The sequence below is a fragment of the Aotus nancymaae genome, unplaced genomic scaffold, assembly GCF_030222135.1.
Source record: "Aotus nancymaae isolate 86718 unplaced genomic scaffold, 86718_ANA_hifiasm-v0.15.2.pri h1tg000041l, whole genome shotgun sequence".
NCBI lineage: Eukaryota > Metazoa > Chordata > Mammalia > Primates > Aotidae > Aotus > Aotus nancymaae.
Window position 1 is genome coordinate 457,791 of NW_026988455.1, and position 18,759 is coordinate 476,549.

General features: G+C 41.6%; 1 protein-coding gene and 1 long non-coding RNA gene across 4 annotated transcripts in view; both read right to left on the reverse strand.

The window, feature by feature from the left end:
* ZNF280D (zinc finger protein 280D) overlaps positions 1–2,489 on the reverse strand; it is a 109,506-nt gene extending 107,017 nt beyond the window's left edge. For 2 of the 3 annotated variants that reach the window (XM_021666217.2, XM_021666216.2), the window contains exon 1: positions 2,401–2,452. The gene's annotated coding sequence lies outside the window, so the exon portion shown is untranslated. Of the gene's footprint in view, positions 1–2,400 lie in introns of all 3 variants that reach the window. The other variant, XM_064361323.1, reaches the window with a different exon arrangement.
* Positions 2,490–2,735: 246 nt separating this feature from the next.
* The window catches only part of LOC135268654 (uncharacterized), a 132,067-nt gene continuing 116,043 nt past the window's right edge, over positions 2,736–18,759 (reverse strand). Inside the window, exon 4 of the long non-coding RNA XR_010336933.1 lies at positions 2,736–3,476. This is a non-coding gene — a long non-coding RNA (uncharacterized LOC135268654). The remainder of the gene's footprint in view (positions 3,477–18,759) is intronic.

Genomic DNA, 18,759 nt, shown 5'->3' on the forward strand with positions numbered 1-18,759 from the left:
AAAATATTAAACCTGAATCTATTCAAGCCTTTAGACTCAACTCCAAGTTTACAGAAAACACAAGGGATAGAGGGAATTTAAACACTATGAGGAACTATCAATAAAACATGGGATATGGGTTATTCTATAAGACTACAGAACTGGCCTCTCCAAAAGGCCAATGTAACCCAGTGCTGTGGCTCACAGCTGTAATCCAAGCACTTTAAGAGGTCAAGGCAGTTGGGTCGCTTGAACCCAGGAGCTTGAGACCAGCCTGGGCAACACCGGAAAACCCCATTTCTACAAAAAATACAAAAATTAGCTAGGTGTGGTGGCATGCTCCTGGGGTCCCAGCTACTCAGGAGGCTGAAGAAGGAGGATGGCTTGGGCCCAGGAGGTCAAGGACACATTGAGCCAAGACTCTACAGTGTACTCCATCCTGGTCCACAGAGCAAGTACCTATCTCAAAAAAAAAAAAAAAGATTGAAAAGGAATTCTGGAGAAATGGGGGTAAATGTATATATATACTACACCATATGTTAGATTTTAAGGAATATTCTTTACTTTCTTAAGTGTGATTGTGGTATTGTTTCACAGAAAAATGGCCTTAATCGCTTATGAAATACATATACACATACAGCATTTACGGCTGAACTGTCATATCCATAACGTACTTTGAAATGTTCAGAAAACAGAGTTTGAGATACGTAGAAAATGCAAATATGGCCAAAAAGTAGTGTTAAAACTAGGTAGTAGGTATGGTGTTGAAATGGGCTATTTAACTTTTCATATTTCTGAAAAAAAAATAACATGATAACTAACAAGTGGCAAAGTTAAGAAATTAACTCGAAAATAAAAATATAAAAGCCAGGTGAGGTGGTGCACACCTGTAATCCCAGCTATGGAGGCTGAGGTGAGAGATCGGCTTGAGCCCAGGAGTTTGAGACCAGCCTGGGCAACATGACACCCGCATTTTAAAAATAAAAAAATAAAAATGTCAAAGAAAGGGCAAATTGAATCATATTTCTTAAAATCTTTTGGTGAGCCTCCTTGCCTATTCTCATCTACCTCATTCCCACAAAAACGGTATATACTAGAGTTGAGCACTGGAGAAGGAGTCAGAAGACCTAAGGTCTATTAACATAATTGGCCCTGGTTCTTCCTAGTTAGTGACCTCATCAAAGTCCTCTCCCTAAGGCTCTGTTTTCTCGCCTTCAAAATGATTCCAGCAACCCAGACCACTTCAAAAGGGACTAAGTAAGAGATACAAATCAGGGGTTATCAATGAAAGACACAAAAGCAAGACACAATTACAACGGTATTTTCGGTGATGTTAAAAACATCAGAAGCACACAGCCCTAACAATGGTATAAGCAAACCAGAGCCTTCCCCGGTAAGTTTCTGCGTGCAAACAGCTGGAGTTGGCACAGTAGTGCCCCAAAGCAGGACACCTTACAGATGCTAAGAGGAAGCTTTTGTGCTTTAAAACTCTCCTTCTAGCGTTGCATTTTATGTTTCATAGCACTGAGAAAGACCAATTCTGTCCAAACCTGAAAACAATAAAGCCAAATATTCAAGATGACAGATTTTTTTTTTTAAACTAACAAATCTTCGCAAACAAAGACCTGTGGCTAAAGGTCTCCTGTGCTTGCAGAAGCAGGTTCACTTTGACATTTCTCCTCTCCAGCAGATTTCTCCCTAAAAGCATGAAAAGTTGAGGTAAGTTGGGGGAACTCCTTCCACCGCCGGAGCAGGCTAAAACCTCAGAGGGAGATCATTCTTTCCGTCTCAAGTGAACCCTGCAAAGCTCAGAAAACTGTGTCTCCAACTCCACGTTTCTCCTCAGGGCCCTTCTTCTGCAGACAATAATGGGACTTCTATAGCAGGGTGGGGGAGGTCCCTTTGACAAAAATGAGAGTGCAAACGTGGGACGACCAGTCATCTGGGCAAAATGAGGGGCCCTGAGCCTGCAAGTCCCGAGCCCCCTTTGGTCTCCACTCCTACGACTGAAGAGACACGGGAGTGGGCTGTGGTGTGAGCAGCATGGGTCTCGGCCAAACGTCGGCACAAAATGTACTAAAGGGAGTTACCTCAAGGGAGAAAAACCAAAACCAGGCTGGGGACAAACAGGCGCACGGGCCTAGGAGGATCACAAGGCGGCGGCCTGCGCGGCCCAGGCCTGCCGCAGCCGAGGCGGCTGCCGCGTCGCGCCAGAATCCCTCCCCCGCCAGGGCCGACGCAAGATGGCGGTCCGGCCGCCGCCGCGCAGCGGGTCTCCTCCCCCGCGCCCTGGGCGCCTCCGACGACCCGCGCGGGCCTCAAGACCCCCAGCCCAGCGCCCCCGGAGTGAGGCGGCGCAGGCCGCGCGGGAGGGCCTCTGCCTGCCGCAGCGCGGGGCGGGCGGGGGCGGGGGGCGCTTACCGTGAGCGGAGCGGATCGGCCTGACTGGAGCCCTGAGGAGGAGGAGAAAGAGGAGGAGGAAAAGGAGGAGCACGAAAAACTACACGGCGGCGGCGGCGGCGGCTCCCATTGCGGAGCTGGCAGCCGAGCCGTTGAAAGGGGGGGGGGGGCGCTCGTGCAGCCGGCGCGCTGCCTCATGGGTAGGCTCCGGGTCAGCCTCGCCGTGTCCGAGCTCCCTGTCTTCTCGCCGACGCGGGAGGCGGGCATCAGCATGGGCGCCGCGTTGCGGACCCTCGAAGGCCCACGCGCCCCGCCACGCGCCGGCCAGCGGCGAGGGCCGGAGCCCGGGCCCCATGTGAGTGCGAGCCGCCCGCCGGCGGCGCCGGGCTGTAGCCGCCAAATCCCCGCAGCTCCGAATTTGCAGGCGAGGAGGGTTCTGCGCCCTCCGCGTGTGTATCGGCCCCCAGTCCTTTGGCTTGGAAACTGAGAAGCTCACGGGATAGAGCCGCCGTTCGAAAGAAGCGCTGGGCCTGCAGGGCGAAGACTAAACCAGAAGACAAAAAGGAATCAATCGTCTGTTTCTTTTCATCATTGGCTAATTTTAGCAAATTTTACCAAGTCTGTTTTAAATGTGTGGTTTTGCTTGCGTCCCCTGTCGAAGTCAAATATGAAGAGACAGATCTCTACATTTAACGTTTTATCTGGGACACAAGAATTGAAGTTCAGGTTATTTACACATACAGGGTGGTCTTCGGTATGCCGGGCAAACAAAGAGGAGTTAGGGGGTTTTACAAAAAAAAAAAAAAGGAAAGAAAGAAAGAAAAGAAATGTTACCTATTGTTTTTCCAGAAAGTTCATTGACACTTGGTAAAGTTTTGGGCTGCTGGTTAGTTCTGATTAGTAAGTCATAGGGATTGGTAAACCTTGTCTTACCGTTGCAGCAGGTTCTCTCAACAGCTAAAACATGAAGATAAAACCTGTTTCGGGTTACAGCAGGCAGTTCCAGCAGCCAGGTATGCAGAGAAGTCCATTTCCGGAGCAGTGTTACGTGCCCTGAGGGCTTCCCCCACCACCGGCTTCTCCACCCTTTCAGTTGGCTGTGTCAAGAGAGACCCAATTCAAATGATTAACTTTCCCACTTTAATTCCTAACTCTGCCATCTGGATATTAACCTGTAATAGCATTTTTAAAAGTTATGACATATAAGAAGTATGATAAATTTGCAAGAAAAACACTTGCCAAGATACTGCTTGCGTAAACACTTGCTAAAGGTTATATTCTGATCCGTAAGAAAAGGTTCCTAAACAAATTGTCCTCTCAAGAGCGATGGCATTATTGGTCCAGCTTGTGAGTGACCAAGACTTGAAATCTTGCATAGTGGGATCCTTAACAGACATACTGTTCAATCACTGAATCTTGGTCATTTGCCTTCCTATTTGAATTAAGTTTCTTTCTCATCCAGATTGCCTCAGCTTTTCTCAAGTGTTTATTATTACTGTAGTCTCCATATTGATTACTACCCCAAATTAATCTTTCCCAAAGGCCACTTGGATCAGTCTTACAGATCTGCTGTACTTGGAGGTAACCATGACCTAGCCTTCTCCCAACTGGGCCTGGGATCATCTACCCAGCTTTCCCTTTCCTGCTGGCCCTGGAAATAAACTTTACAGGAAAAGACAGAAAATAGTCAAAACAGCAAACATGGAAAGTTTAAAAATTCCAAAATCTTGGAACATGATTGACATTGTTTTTCAAATATAGTACCTAAAGGTTACCAAAGCATGCTACAGTGTCTGGTGAAATTACAACAAATTTAAAGATCTCAGTTGGCTTTATTGCAATTCTAGATTCAGGTACCATTTCATTCCATAAAATAGAATAGATGTTTCCATGATGGAGCAGGTGTGGATGACTTTATAGACAGAAAAAGGGCTGAAGAAGAAGGAACAACAAAAAACAAGTTGGTCATTTCAGAGTTACTTTCCTTGTAAGGTGGGGCAATGAGACAGAACAAGAAAAAGAAAACTCATTGGTTAATATCAGGTTACTATTGTAAAAACAACAGCAGCCAGGTGTGGTGGTGCATACCTGTAGTCCCAGCTACTGAGCAGGGTGAGGCAGGATTTCTTCAGGAGTTCGAGGCTGCAATGAGCCATGATCCTGCCACTGCATTCCAGCCTGAGCAAGAGATCAAGACCTTGTCTCAAAAACAAATAAAAAAGAGCTAAAGCTCAAGCCTGTAATCCCAGCACTTTGGGAGGCCGAGGCGGGCGGATCACGAGGCCAACAGATCGAGACCATCCTGGTCAACATGGTGAAACCCCATCTCTACTAACACAAAAAATTAGCTGGGCATGGTGGCGCGTGCCTGTAATCCCAGCTACTCAGGAGGCTGAGGCAGGAGAATTGCCTGAACCCAGGAGGCGGAGGTTGCGGTGAGCCGAGATCGCGCCATTGCACTCCAGCCTGGGTAACAAGAGCGGAACTCCGTCTCAAAAAAAAAAAAAAAAAAAAAAAAAAGAGTTAAAACAGGGAACTTAATTATCATGGGGATTAAAGATTTAAACTGGCCTGTTTGGGAAATTAGGCTGTTATCTCCTGATTTCTCAGAAGGCCACATAACAACTCAGTTTCAGTTTTTTGGCATGAGTAACTCCATGCTGATTTTTAGTCTAGTCTGTTGGGGCTTAGTGCAGGAGTTTGGTCCAAAATAATGGCAGCCTCATAAAAAGGAATGAAATACTGGCAGTCGCAGCAACCTGGATGGAAATGGAGACCCTTGTTCTAAGTGAAGTAACTCTTAAATGGAAAACCAAACATTGTATGTTCTCATAAGTGGGAGCTAAGCTGTAAGGATGCAAAGGCATGATAATGATACAGTGGACTTTGGGGACTCGGCGGAGAACGTGGGAGGGGGGGTGAGGAACAAAAGACTATACATTGGGTACAGCGTATGCTGCTTGGGTGATGGGTGCACCAAAATCTCAGAAATCACCACTAAAGAATTTATTCATGTAACCAAACACCACCTGTTCCCCAAAAACCTAAGGAAATAAAAAGTAAAAATTTAAAATTAAAAAAAAACAAAATAATGGCATCCTATAATTTTTATTTATAACAGGTTGAAAGAGAAGATTGCACCCTGTATTCTAGAGTCTAGTCCTCACTTTGTAGAGACAAAAGCTCAATGTTGCCAGTCTCCAGAACTAATTTAAATCCTGGGGAATGATTCATACCAACCAAACTTACTGAGACTCATGTGTAAACCAAAATTGGAATTCTTTTTTGTTGTTTTTGTTGATGAAAAACGTAACTGCCATGGAGACCAGAAAGTTGGTCAACATATTTTCATTCAAAGGAACATTCACATGAGAAGCCAAATTACAAAAGATGACTCCTGAGAATAGAGTCAGCACACAGGAAGTTACTTGGATGATTCTGACATCGTACTGCAAACTTCTGACATCATACTCCCTTGGCCTCTAAAACGCCTTTCTTTTGGTTCTCCTGACTTAGTCTCCAAACCTTCCTATCATTTTTTACAAGCCTCTCTTCCTCTGACTTATATTCTCAGCCTGTTGTACATGTTACACGCTTGCTATCCATATCCTCACAGTACTCATTCTCCTTAAGTGAGATCATGCTCTACATCCTTACCTGAATCATGGCAACGGATATGGGTGATCTCCCAGCTTCCATTCCACAACTACTTTGTGTTCATCCGTGCAATTTGGACAGACTTAATACACCCCACAACAGGTCCAAGAATGGTCCGACTGGCCAAAAATTATCAGAGTTACCCTCACCTTTTGAACTAGTTTTTGTTTCAGAGGCCAATCAGAGGGAAGCCTAGGATTTGTGTTTTATTGAAGAGAATAGAGAAGTTTTTTTTTTTTCCCTCTGAATGGTATAGCATTCTAATGTAAATACTGGAAGAGCTACAAGCTACATTCTCTTTTTTATTTTTTTTTTCTTTGCTACTAAGTAGAGCCAACTGAAAATAAAGCCAACACGTGGAGGAGGAATGGCTGGGAGAATCAATCATAGGGAAAGGAAGCCAATCCCTGAGAGAATCATAAACCTTCAAATAAAACATCACTGGAACCCATACTACCTCTAGACTTCTCTGTTTTATGAGCCAATAAATTCCCTTTGTTGTTTAAGCTGAAGGGATCCAGAATAAGCCATTGTGGCATAAAAATTATTTTGAGCTGAATATATTAAGTTCCTGAAATCCCTTATCTGCCTGAAAGCAGAGCGTTTCAAAAGAACCCAAAAGAACTCAATTGTTATAAATTCCCTCCAGGGAGCAACCAGGGAAGATTGACTCACCATCAGAGACTGCAAGAATTGTCACCACATCTAAATAGACATTGTCACAAAACTATGATATCTCCCATCTATTCTCCAAAGGGCCCATTTATCTTTCCCAAAAGTCACTTCCATAAATGCCCTTTCTGCTCCTTCCCATTCTAAGAAGTTATTTTTTCCCCATTAAGTGCTCTTCTCCCCCTCCCCTTCAGGGAAGTGTATCAGTCTGTAAGCCCCCAAATTTTAACCACCCTCTGTGTCACATTTCTTTGTGATCTCCCTTACATACATATGTGATTAAAATCTGTCTTCCCTTGGTAATCTGTCCTTTGTCAGTTTAATTCACAGGCCCCCAGTTACAGAACCTCAAAAAGTAGAGGAAAAGTTTTTCCTCCCCCACAAAGCCAATTTGAGCTGAGTTTTCTGTTACCTGCAACTGAAATCGTAAGTGTGACAGAGATAATGATACATATTCACCACCTTATTTTCCTCTTTGCACTCAGGAAACCTGTTTCCCAGCTTCCTTACCTTTATATTGGGCTGTGTGACTAATTCTGGACAGTGGAATGTAAACGGAAGCAGTGACCCTCCAATGTAAGCCTGGCCTTAAAACCTCCCGTAATTTATAGTTCCTATATTTTTTTTCACACACCAATCAGCCAGATACAGAAAACTCTGAGAAGCTGGGGGATGGCAGCAACGTTAAATAGAAGGACTCTGGGTTTCTTAATAACTGCGTCACCACACTGATCCTCACTGGACTGATTGGAGCAAAAAACAAACTTTTATTTGGTTATAACACTAAGATTCGGGGGTAGTTTGTTGCAATAGCTGAAATCACTAACCCTGATTAATAACAGAAGTGATGGCCTACAATAACAAAAAAACTAAAATATGTGTCATTAGCTTAGCACAGCAATCAGGTGGGAATTGGGGAAATAGATGTCGCAGGGTGGACAGCTGAAGGTTCACATTCGGCAGTGGCTAAACACTTGCTTACAGCACCTCAGAAGGCACAGTAGTATCTACATAACTTGTAGAGCTAAGGGAACAGTTCAGAAAGCAATATTATAGTGGATGTTGGTGATTTTTGATATTTTTAGCAAGACATTTTCAGAAGAACATTAGCATAGAACAGAATTAACCAGTTTACTGTTGGGGGCGAAGGAAATTTTTCGTATCTGAAGTTCTAAGTCTGCTGAAATTACCGACGATAGATTAACAGGAGAAAACACATACAAATGTATTAACATGGTACTGTGCACAGGATTCACACAAAACCTAAGACTCAAAGAAAGGCCAGACGGTGGAGGCTTAAGTACACTCTTCGTAGGAGAGAAGGAAATAGAGGACGTAAGCAATTCTGAGGGGTAGCAAATGATTTTCAGAAGAAAAGAACGAGCTCAAAGAACAGACAATGGTCTGGAACAAAGTTCCTCTGAGCTCTAGGGGAGATGGCAACAAGTTGAAGGAAGGTGAAGGGCAGAACTGCACTGAACAAACGTGGTCTTATTATGCAGATAAAGTCTTCCAGGTAATCTCAATTGCCCTGAGAAGAATAGAGGAAAGTCTGTCTGGGCACGATAATGACTTTTAGTCTTTTCTCTTCTCCTTATGGTTAATATTCCCTGGTTATTTGATGAGTTTCCTAGAGAGATTTTAGAACAACCGCATTTCTTTTGAAAAATGTTTTCTTCCTTAAGATAAGGGAACTTCCAGGGAGAGCCCCTCCCTGTGTCTGGGTGCTGGAGGGACAGGAGAAGGTTAGAAAGTCCCTTGTTCTGAGGCAGCTTGTAAGCCTTTCCAGTTTTCTTTAATTCAGAAGTGTTCAGGATGTCCCAAAGCACCGTACTTTGAGGTATCGTCCTTTGAACCCCAACATTACAAACAGAAATTAAAGGGAACAGAGAGAGTCCACCACTGGGGGACTTGGCAGGGTTGGAAAACACTACTTCTTCTACATTCCAGAGATGTGATTTTAAAAGACTTGAGCAAGGAAGCTCCAATAAAATTTTAACAAAGTGACTTGCTCTTAGGAAAAGATCAGATTACACATGTTTCAGATAGCACCTATTATTTCAGATAGCCTCAAAGTAACAGCCATTAAATTGAAAAAGAGACAAATGTAATCAAAGAAGCAGAGAAATAAGGCGGCTTTTAGAAGTGTGTCTCCAGAATAAATACTGTCGATGCTTCAAACATATATCCTTTGATATTTAACCACCTTTTTTGAGTTTTCCCATTGCCTCAAGTTTCACCGTGCTTCCGTTTTCGATAGCTGGGATCTACAACTCTTTTTCACAGGACTGTTCTTGGGCTTTTGGAACTACTTTGCTTGCTTTCACAAGGACTGGAAGTCCCTGGGACATTATATTCCCTCAAGGGCAGTTCTTAACCAATGACTAATAAATGCAAGAGTATGAAAGCTTTAGTTCCCCCCGTCTTAGGTAGGAACAACTAGACACATAACTTACACTCCAGAATTCCCCTGTAGGATCAAGCTGAAACTACCCTCTGTAGGGTTTTACCTACAGCTGTATCCTTGGCTTTGTGGGCGAGTTAAACCACTATTTATTCCAGCTCCACAACCACCCTTCTTGCTTTATGATACTGAGAACTAGGACTCTACAAACCACTTTGTGCTTTGCCAGTTGCTGTTAGGCTCTGCCAATAGCGGGGACTAAAGAGAGACTGCCAGACTGGAGGAGGGAGAAGGCTTTGCTCCTGCCTGTTTGTATGTTTTTCCTTTATCTTCCTGTCATCATGAATCCAGCAACTTTTCATCACTCCAGCAGTGACAATTCAATCCTGTAATAGGCTCACAGCACCATATATTCAATAGGGTGTCCCTTCCTTAGTGTGTATTTTTGTTGACTTTGTCCAAGATCAATTGGTTGTAGGTATGTGGCTTTGATTCTGGGTTCTATATACTGTTCCACTGATCTGTGTGTCTTTTTATAGCAAAACCATGCTGTTTTAGTTACTATAACCTCATAGTATAATTTGACATCAGATAATGTGATGCCTCCAGCCACGTTCTTTTGGCTTGGGATTGCCTTGGCTATTCGGGCTTTTTTTTTAATTCCGTAAGTTTTTCTTGAGACAGAGTCTAACTCTGTCACCCAGGCTGGAGTGCAGTGGCACAATCACAGCTCACTGCAGCCTCAACCTCCAGGAGTCAACCGATCCTCCCAGCTCAGCCTCCCGAGTAGCTGAACTACAGACAAACTCCATCACACCCAGCTAAGTTTTCTTAAATTCTTTGCAGAGGTGGGGTCTCGCTATGTTGCTCAGGCTGTTCTCAAACTCCTGAGATCAAGCAATCTGCACCTCAACCTCCCAAACTGTTGGGGTTATAGGCATGAGCCACCATGCCTGGCATTGATTCCATAAGAATTTGAAGATTGTTTTTTCTAATTCTGTGAAAAATGACATTGGTAATTTAATCCTTTCCTACAGATAGTTTGAGAAGCTCCATTCTTTTTCTTTTTTCTTTTTTCTTTTTTTTTTTTTTTTTGAGACAGAGTTTCATTCTTGTCACCCAGGCTGGGTGCAATGGTGCAATCCTGGCTCACTGCAACCTCCAACTCCCAGGTTCAAGTGATTCTCCTGCCTCAGCCTCCTAGGGAGTTGGGATTAAAGGTACACGCCACCACACCTGGCTAATTTTTGTATTTTTAGTGGAGACAAGGTTTCACCATTTTGGCTGGTCTGGTCTCAGACTCCTGACTTCAGGTGATCCACCCACTTCGGCCTTCCAAAGTTAGGATTACAGACGTGATCCACCACGCCCAGCTGGAGAAGCTCCATTCTAACTTTACTTCTAGCCTGACCCCTAAAAACTCTTAACATTCTCCCAAGCTTTTTTGTTCCTGGGCCAGTCAGATGCAGAGGATCCACCAGAGTATTTTGAGCTCTAGAAGACATGGGAGCTACTGCAGAGAAGTAACCTGGGGTTTCTGAATGGTTCATAGAATAGAAATATCTCCCCTACCAAAATCAGAGAATTATATTATGAGGTGCATAGAAAATAAAGCTTAATATCTTAAGCCACTAAGAATATTTGGCAATTTGTTTTAGTAGCTAGTGTTAGTTATCAAAATACATTGTCACTGAATTTTCCTATGATACTGACTTTTCTCTCTATGCTCATGATGATTGCTGAATTTGTATCTTCAAACTACATCCAAAGCATCAGAGCCATATTCCTTATCACAAACTTGAAAACTCCTTTTAACTATCTCACAGAACCTAAAAGCTGAACATTTCTAGAACTAATTATGTTTCTTTCTCTATTCCATTTTGATGAGTCATATCACCACTCCTTCAATTATCCAACTCTAAAAACTGAGAGTAAACTTCGTCTTCTCTTTCTTTAGTACCCACTATAACCAACTGAACCTGTAGGATGTTCTGAAGATCCTACCTTTTTTGTATTTCCCCAACCCCTACCCTACTCTCAATTGCCAGTTATTCTACCCTATGTCACTTGAGTTACTACAAAAATATTTTATAGTTCTCTTGCAATTAATTCCTTCCAGTGTCACAGAAACAACTTTTCAGAAAGCAAATCTAAGTGTGTAATATTCATGCTTTAAATATATATTAACTGTTTTCATAGTCCTAGAGATAAACCTCATACTCACATAACACAACATATATGTTGTGTTAGACACTATGGATTGGCTACTTTAATCTCCTTTCATTCTCCTTCTAATCAGAGATGATGGAAAGCTAAAAATATATAATAAACAAAAAAACCATCTATATTCCCTGTACACTAGTGCCACCAGATCTCCACATGTAGATTCTGCCAACTTGATGTGCCACCACCAGATCTGGATGATAAAAATGAGGTAGAAGCAACATTCTGCTGTTGTTGCTACTGGCAAGCAAAGTTTTGAAGATGCTGGTGTAAAGAGGCAATTATAGTAGTTAAACTTGGAGTCCTTATATCTACTCACCACCTTCATGGATGTGAGAGGTAACTGATGCAGCCTCAATGGTAACAGCAGCAGCAGCTTCCTGAACCTTAGATCTCAGCTATGAAATTATAGCAGCCGCTTGATTCTATACAGTCCTTCTACCAACGTTACATTTCCTTGAATTAAATACCTTTCTACATGAAATACCTATTTTGTCTTTCTCCTATGTTATATCCTGACCAATTAACAGTACATAACATACAAGGCTTGGCCAGGCATGGTGGCTCACATCTGTAATCCTAACACTTCAGGAGGGTGAGGCAAGTGGATCACCCGAGGTCAAGAGTTCAAGACCAGGCTGGCCAACATGGCGAAATCTCATCTCTACTGAAAATACAAAAATTAGCTGGGCATGGTGGCAGGTGCCTGTAATCCCAGCTACTCAGGAGGCTGAGGCAGGAGAATCGCCTGAACCCAGGAGGCGGAGGTTGCGGTGAGCCGAGATCGCGCCATTGCACTCCAGCCTGGGCAACAGAGGAAAAACTCCGTCTCAGAAACAAAAAACAAAAAAAGTATGAGGGTTTCACGATACATCTCCTGTTTCTTTCACCAACTAATCTCATGACACTTTTCCATGACCACTCCATACACATCCATCCCCATATGCTGTACTTAAGCTACGCTAAACTAAGGCACATCCGCAAATGTGCTATTTTCTCAGGACTCTTTCTACTTCAAAGGCCATGTTTACTCTTTTTCAACTCTCTAACTCCTGTTTATTCTCTAAGATTCAACTTGAATCTTATCTACTCTGGGGAGCCTCTCCTGATGCCTCTGCCTTCATCTGTGTGCTTGTAATGGAAATTTCTCATTCTTATTTTTTGCCACACAGCATCTGAGTCCCCTACCTATGTTTGAGATGTTGCCATTATGAGATGGAAGCTTCCACCTCTTTAAAAACTGAAAACGCCAGATACTTGCTTTCCCACATCCCTTGAATTAGGGCATGTGCACGTGATCCAGGATCTGCCAATCAAATATGTATGTCCCAGATTTTGAATTAGAAGATGATGGCATGAAAAGGAGCATTTTTTCAGAACTGTGACAATGTGTAGCAGCAGAGAAGGCAGCTAAAATCAGTTTTTAGAGGCAATAGTGCCAGTAGTTCCAGCAACAGTGCTGTACTGGTGGTGCGGGCAGTTAAGGTGGGAGTGTCCGTGCCACTGGCAGTAACAGCGGTATCCTTTCCAGCCTAGTTCTGTGGAAGTTGTACCTGGTTGCATAGTCTCTGGGACTGGTTTCTAAGCCTTTCAAGAGACTTTATGTACTAACCAATGGCTCCTTAATAAATTATTTTTCTGCTTAAATATGCCAGAGTCTGTCTCTACTGGTTATAACCAAGAACTTTGACTTACATAATCCCTCTCTACTCTTTCCAATTGCACTGTGTATGTGTGAGTTTGGATTATTGTTCAGCAAATATTTGCTCCTGTAGACTCCAAGTATAGTTTCCTTCCTGCCCTATTTACATTAGTCTTGGTCATATGTTTTGGTTTTTGGCCAATAGGATGTCAGCATTTGTGATTCAGAGGCTTGACATATGCTGTGTGCTTGAGCTTGCCCTCCTGTTTCAGTGATGAGAAGAGCATGTCCCAGATTGCTGCTGATTATTTAACCTAGTCCCTGAGTGAGACACATGGAACAGACCACATACCCCAGGCAGCTGCTGGTCCAAAGACGAGGAATATATGGAGCTGACCTAAACCCAACCTGTATCCTAGAGCCCAAAACCCAGGGGCTGGAGTCTTACCTATTTAGCCCACAGACTATGACCTAGAGAATACAACTGCAATTTCAAATCGCTGCATTCTTATGCAGTATTATGTCCATAGCTGACTAAATACAGTTAAGTAATTGTTATTAATAGTTATAGCCATAGTCAGCCTATATTATAATTATTGGTTTACTGGTCTGTCGCTCTCTACTAGACTGTAAGTTTGATGAGAGTGGAGACTGTATTTTATTGGTCTTTACATTTTCAGTAAACCTACATTTCCCAAAACCTACACTAGGCCTCCATGAGTTTTACAAATGCATAAACAAATGAAGGAATAAATGGCAAGCATTCTTTGGATTTTTTTTGGTCTATTGCACCACTGTAGAAGCTGTGCAGAGCAGTACGTCTTTATTAAAATATTTCTTCTTCTGCCAAAGCATGGTAAAATTGATTAGATTGAGCTGGATTTAATTATAGCATAGCAATACAGTCACCTTTTCTTGAGATTGTTCTCTTTTTATCTTGTTTGAAGTTTTGGGCACTCTTCGGTGAGGTTAAAAACACAGGACCAGCTCATAATAAATATGCTCAATGAATTTCATTTCAACTTTCTTTCCAGAATTCCTTAGTTATTGACTTACACACAGACCCTTCAGCTTCTTTATGAGTGGTTGCTTACTTCTACTATGTACAGATTCTACTAATTTCACTCTCAAATATTAGATTAATTTCTTTGCTATCAACTTAGGCTTATCTTGTAGTATTTCATTATCACTTTCATGTAACAAATACCTAACCCATAGCTGAGACATAATAAAAGTTGTTAAATGAATCCGGCATTTGTTGTATTAATAGTCTCCCGAGTATTTAAATTTTCGATGCAATCATTTTGACTAGGGCACATTTTGGTACAGACTAAAATAGAAATTCTTACACATTTTTTGTTCTTATTTTGACATAATGTGCCAAATGACTGTTTTCAGCCCATCCCTGAGCCTCCCGCAATCACTGACATCCTCAGTTGGGGTGAAGATCAGAAATGTGATCAGGCTCAGGAGTGAAGTGAGTATAAGGAATGAGGTATAAAAAATAAAAATGAATTTATATTTGGTCATAACCATGGCCATTTTGATGAGTCTGTAACTACATCAAAGTGGCCACATTGAAAAACGGAATTGAAAGCTATGCATATATTCTGTCTCCCTAAGTTTAAGCCCTAAAGCAGGAGCAGGACACTGGACCGTAAACAGACACATATGTCGTCTATAACGCAGAAAGCAAATCAATTTCTTGAGAAAGCAAAACTATGCTTGAATTAAAACCAGAAAATGATTTCTCTATTGGGTCATCATAGGCAAGATTCTATGTATGGTATGTCTTAATCCAGAGGTAGATTTTCACGTATCCAGAGAAATGAATGAATTGCAAATCCTGCCAACAGTTCTCCTTAGTATTTCTTTCAACTGAGCTTTTAACATATAGGGAACAGCTCTGACTTTAAGATTAACTCTCCTGAGAAATACCTAGAAAACATTATTCATTGTCACTAAGTACAGAGCTTTATGTTTTAATAATCAACAGAGCTGGGGGGTAGCATTGACATTCTCTGACGAATATTAAAACATGCAAAAAGCTGCATAGTAGAAAGTCATTCCACCTGGTACTTGGAGTTGTGCCAAAGAAATAAAGTACTAGGAATAAGGATGAGATAGTCTTCAGAAAGCAATTTGTGTCCCCTCTGAATTACAGACAAATGAGTTACTGATGTTTCAGAGTTCCACACCATAAAACATGGCAGCAGTAAATTTAGTATGGAAAATGTGAAATGCTACCCTTTTACAAAAAAATTTGTATACTAAAATATCCATAGAGCATCAGGATGTTAATTTCTTATTATAGAATGGCCCACCTGAAACTTGCCTGCTTTTTGAAGTTAATATTGGCCCAAGATGGCTAGAGTTGCAATTTATCAGATATGAAAGTGGAAATTTAAATGACATATTAAATAGCAACACATAAATGAAGCTTCTTATTTGTAGGTCATGAGTGGAGTAGTGTTTTTAAAATGTTATAGCCTGTTTTGCAAACATTTGAGAGCGATAGTGAGATGGCAAGTCATCTGAAATGAGTTTCTTCATTAGTTCTGGAACATCCCTAGTCATTACTTCTAAAAGTGTTTCCTCTGCTCCTTTCTCTCCTTCCTCTCCTTTGATAACTCTGATTTTAAAATGTTAGATTCCCCCAGTCTCCTCCATGTCTCCTAACTTTTATTTTATATTTCCTTTTTTGTCCATTTATGCTGCATTCTTCATAATTTCTTAATATGTATGTCTTCTAATTTGCTGTCATATTTATCCACTGATTTTTTTTTAAGAGACAGAGTCTCACTATGTTGCCCAGACTGGACTCAAGCTTCAGGGAGTCCTCCCTCCTCAGCCTTCCGAGTAGCTGAGATTACAGGCACACACCACCAGGTCCAGCCTGTCCACTGATTTTTAGTTTTTTAATTTTTTATATTTATTTCTATACAATAACATTGGTTCTTTTCAAATATAACTTTTTAGAGTATTTTGATGCTTTAAATTTTAAATAGACTCTGTCTGATAATTCATATATCTGCTAAATTTCATGTCTATATTTTTTCTCATGAGATCTTTTCTGTTTGTGTGTGTGTGTATGCACATGTGCACATGTGTGTTTCACTGTGCACTGATTATTGTCCCTAAAACATGTAAAGGAATTAGAATTCTTTGAGGCCTAGGATGAAGGTTACCTTCTCTGAGTGAGGATTTTCTTCTACCGGTCAGAACCACATTATCCAACTTCATGGTTTCAGGTTCCCTTACCATCCAAGCCCAGCTCTGTAATTCTTGGCAGGGGCTGCAACTTTTCAGGGAGCAGTTCTCTTCTTTTTTTTTTTTTTTTTTTTTACATCTGTTCTTCTCAGTGTTAAGGCAGCATTCCCTTCTAGCTCTGGAGCATGGGAGGGCAGCGTGACTAAATATCTGAGTAATTTATGAAGGAGAGAAATGTATTTCTTACAGCTTTGGAGGCAGGGAAGTTCAAGATTGAGGGTCTGCATCTGGTGAGGGCCTTTTTGCTGGTTGTGAGACTCTCTGTAGAGTCCTCAGGCAGTATAGGGCATCACATGGTAAAGGGGCTTATAATATGTGGCCATACTGGCTTTTTATAACAGATCTACTCTGGTGATAACTAACCCATTCCCAAGATAACTCATTAATCTATTAACCTATCAACTCATTAATCCATGAATGGACTAATCCAGTCATGAGGCCTCTGCCTCTTAAAGACCCAATTTTCAAAAGTGTTTCCTTGGAGATTGTTGCAACATGAGTTGAAAGCATAGCAGTGTATTTCAGGTTTTCTTTTACTCTGAGGGTGACACCCCTTTGGGTGATAGCTCAGTTAGGGAGGGGTCATCTGGTAGGATCCCCTCGTTGGACAGGCCCTGGGGGTCAACTTCAAGATCTCTCCATGTATACATCTGCTAAAACCAAGGTTCAAATCTGTCCAGATCAACGAATTCCCTCAGAGCAAGGCAGCGTCAGTGTATTTGTGCTCGGCTTCTCTCCCCAGACTCCAGTATTTTCTCAGATTTTAGCCTGTAACTCCTCACTACCTTGGCAGTTCTGCAATGCTTCTGAGAAAAAAAAATTAATGCTTTTTCAACATTTATAGTTGTTTTCAGCAGGAGGATTCAGAATAGAAATAAAATATGTAACTTTAAAATGAAGAGAGGAAATAAAAAGGAATGAAGATTATTGTAAAAATACAGTATTTTTTGTATTTTTAGTAGAGACAGTAGAAGCCAAAAAAGAAACATGAACTAAAAGCATAGTAAATAAAAAACATAAACTAAAATAAAAATGAATCCAAGTTGCAAAATGATACATTCAGTATGATACCATTTACATAAAATTTTTTAACATAAAATAAAATCACATATAATATATTAAAATATTCATAATGAACATACCAACTTCAGTAGAAGGCTAGTTTAACAGACGTGAAAGGTTGAAAAGGAAGACATGGAGAACTTTGCTGTATTCATTTTGTTTATCTAAGGAGAGAGTGAGGCTGGGTGCAGTGGCTCAGGCCTGTAATCCCAGCATTTGGGGAGGCTAAGGCAGGTGGATCACTTGAGCTCGGGAGTTCAAAATCGGCCTGGGCAACATGGCAAAACCCCATCTTTACCAAAAACACAAAAAACTAGCTGGGCATAGTGGCAGGTGCCTTAGTCCCAGCTACTCGTGAGGCTGAGGTAGGAGGATTGCTTAAGCCTGGGAGGCAGAGGCTGAAGTGAGCAGTGATCATCCCACTGCACTCCAGCCTGGGTGACAGAGTGAGACTCCACTTCAAAAAAAGAAGAGAAAAGAGAGAGAAAGAGAGAGAGCTGAAACAAATATGGCAAATCGCTAATGTCTATAAATACGGGTAGTGGGTACATATGTGTCTATTACATTATTGTTTGTATTTTTCAGTATGTTTGAAATGCTTCCTAATTTAAAATGTTTTAAATAAAACAAGTTAATTCAGTGTCTTAAAGGTTTAAAGGAGAAAGTCATATGATCAGCTTAGTAGATGCCAAAATTTGATACAATTCAACATCCATCCCTAAGGGAACTGGGAAGCAGCCTTAGTAAAATAGCAATTGAATGAATATTCTGTAATTTTTATTGGCTCTGGAGAAATGCTAAGAGAGCACTGGGAAATTCAGGCCTCAACTTTTCCATTTTATTTTTATTTATTTATTTATTTATTTTTGACATGGAGTCTCACTCTATCACCCAGGCTGGAGTGTAATGTCACAATCTTAGCTCACTGCAACTCTGCTGCCCGGGTTCAAGCAATCATCCTGCCTCAGCCTCCTGAGTAGCTGGGATTACAGGCACCGGCCACCATGCCCGGCTAATTTTTGTATTTTTAGTAGAGATGGGGTTTCACCATCCTGGCGAGGCTGGTCTTGAACTTCTGACCTTGTGATCCACCCACCTTGGCCTCCCAAAGTGCTGGGATTACAGGTGTGAGCCAGCTCGCCCAGCCTACTAACTTTTCTATTTTAAACAAATTTGTGAAACTCTTGGCAAATATAATAGTTCAAGAAAAGGAACAGAATGGCTAACTTACATGCAGTTCCAGGACTAGGATGAAACCAGAGAAACACCTAGGATGCAATTTAAAGGAGACAGTCTCCTCACTCATCTCACTCCAGTACTGGCCCACATGGCAAGTGTTATGTTTAACTTTTCAAGAAACTGCTGAATACTTAGTATAGTCAATCCTTACCAATACTTAGTATAGTCAATCTTTTTAATTTTAGACATTCTAATAAATGTGTTTGTGGCT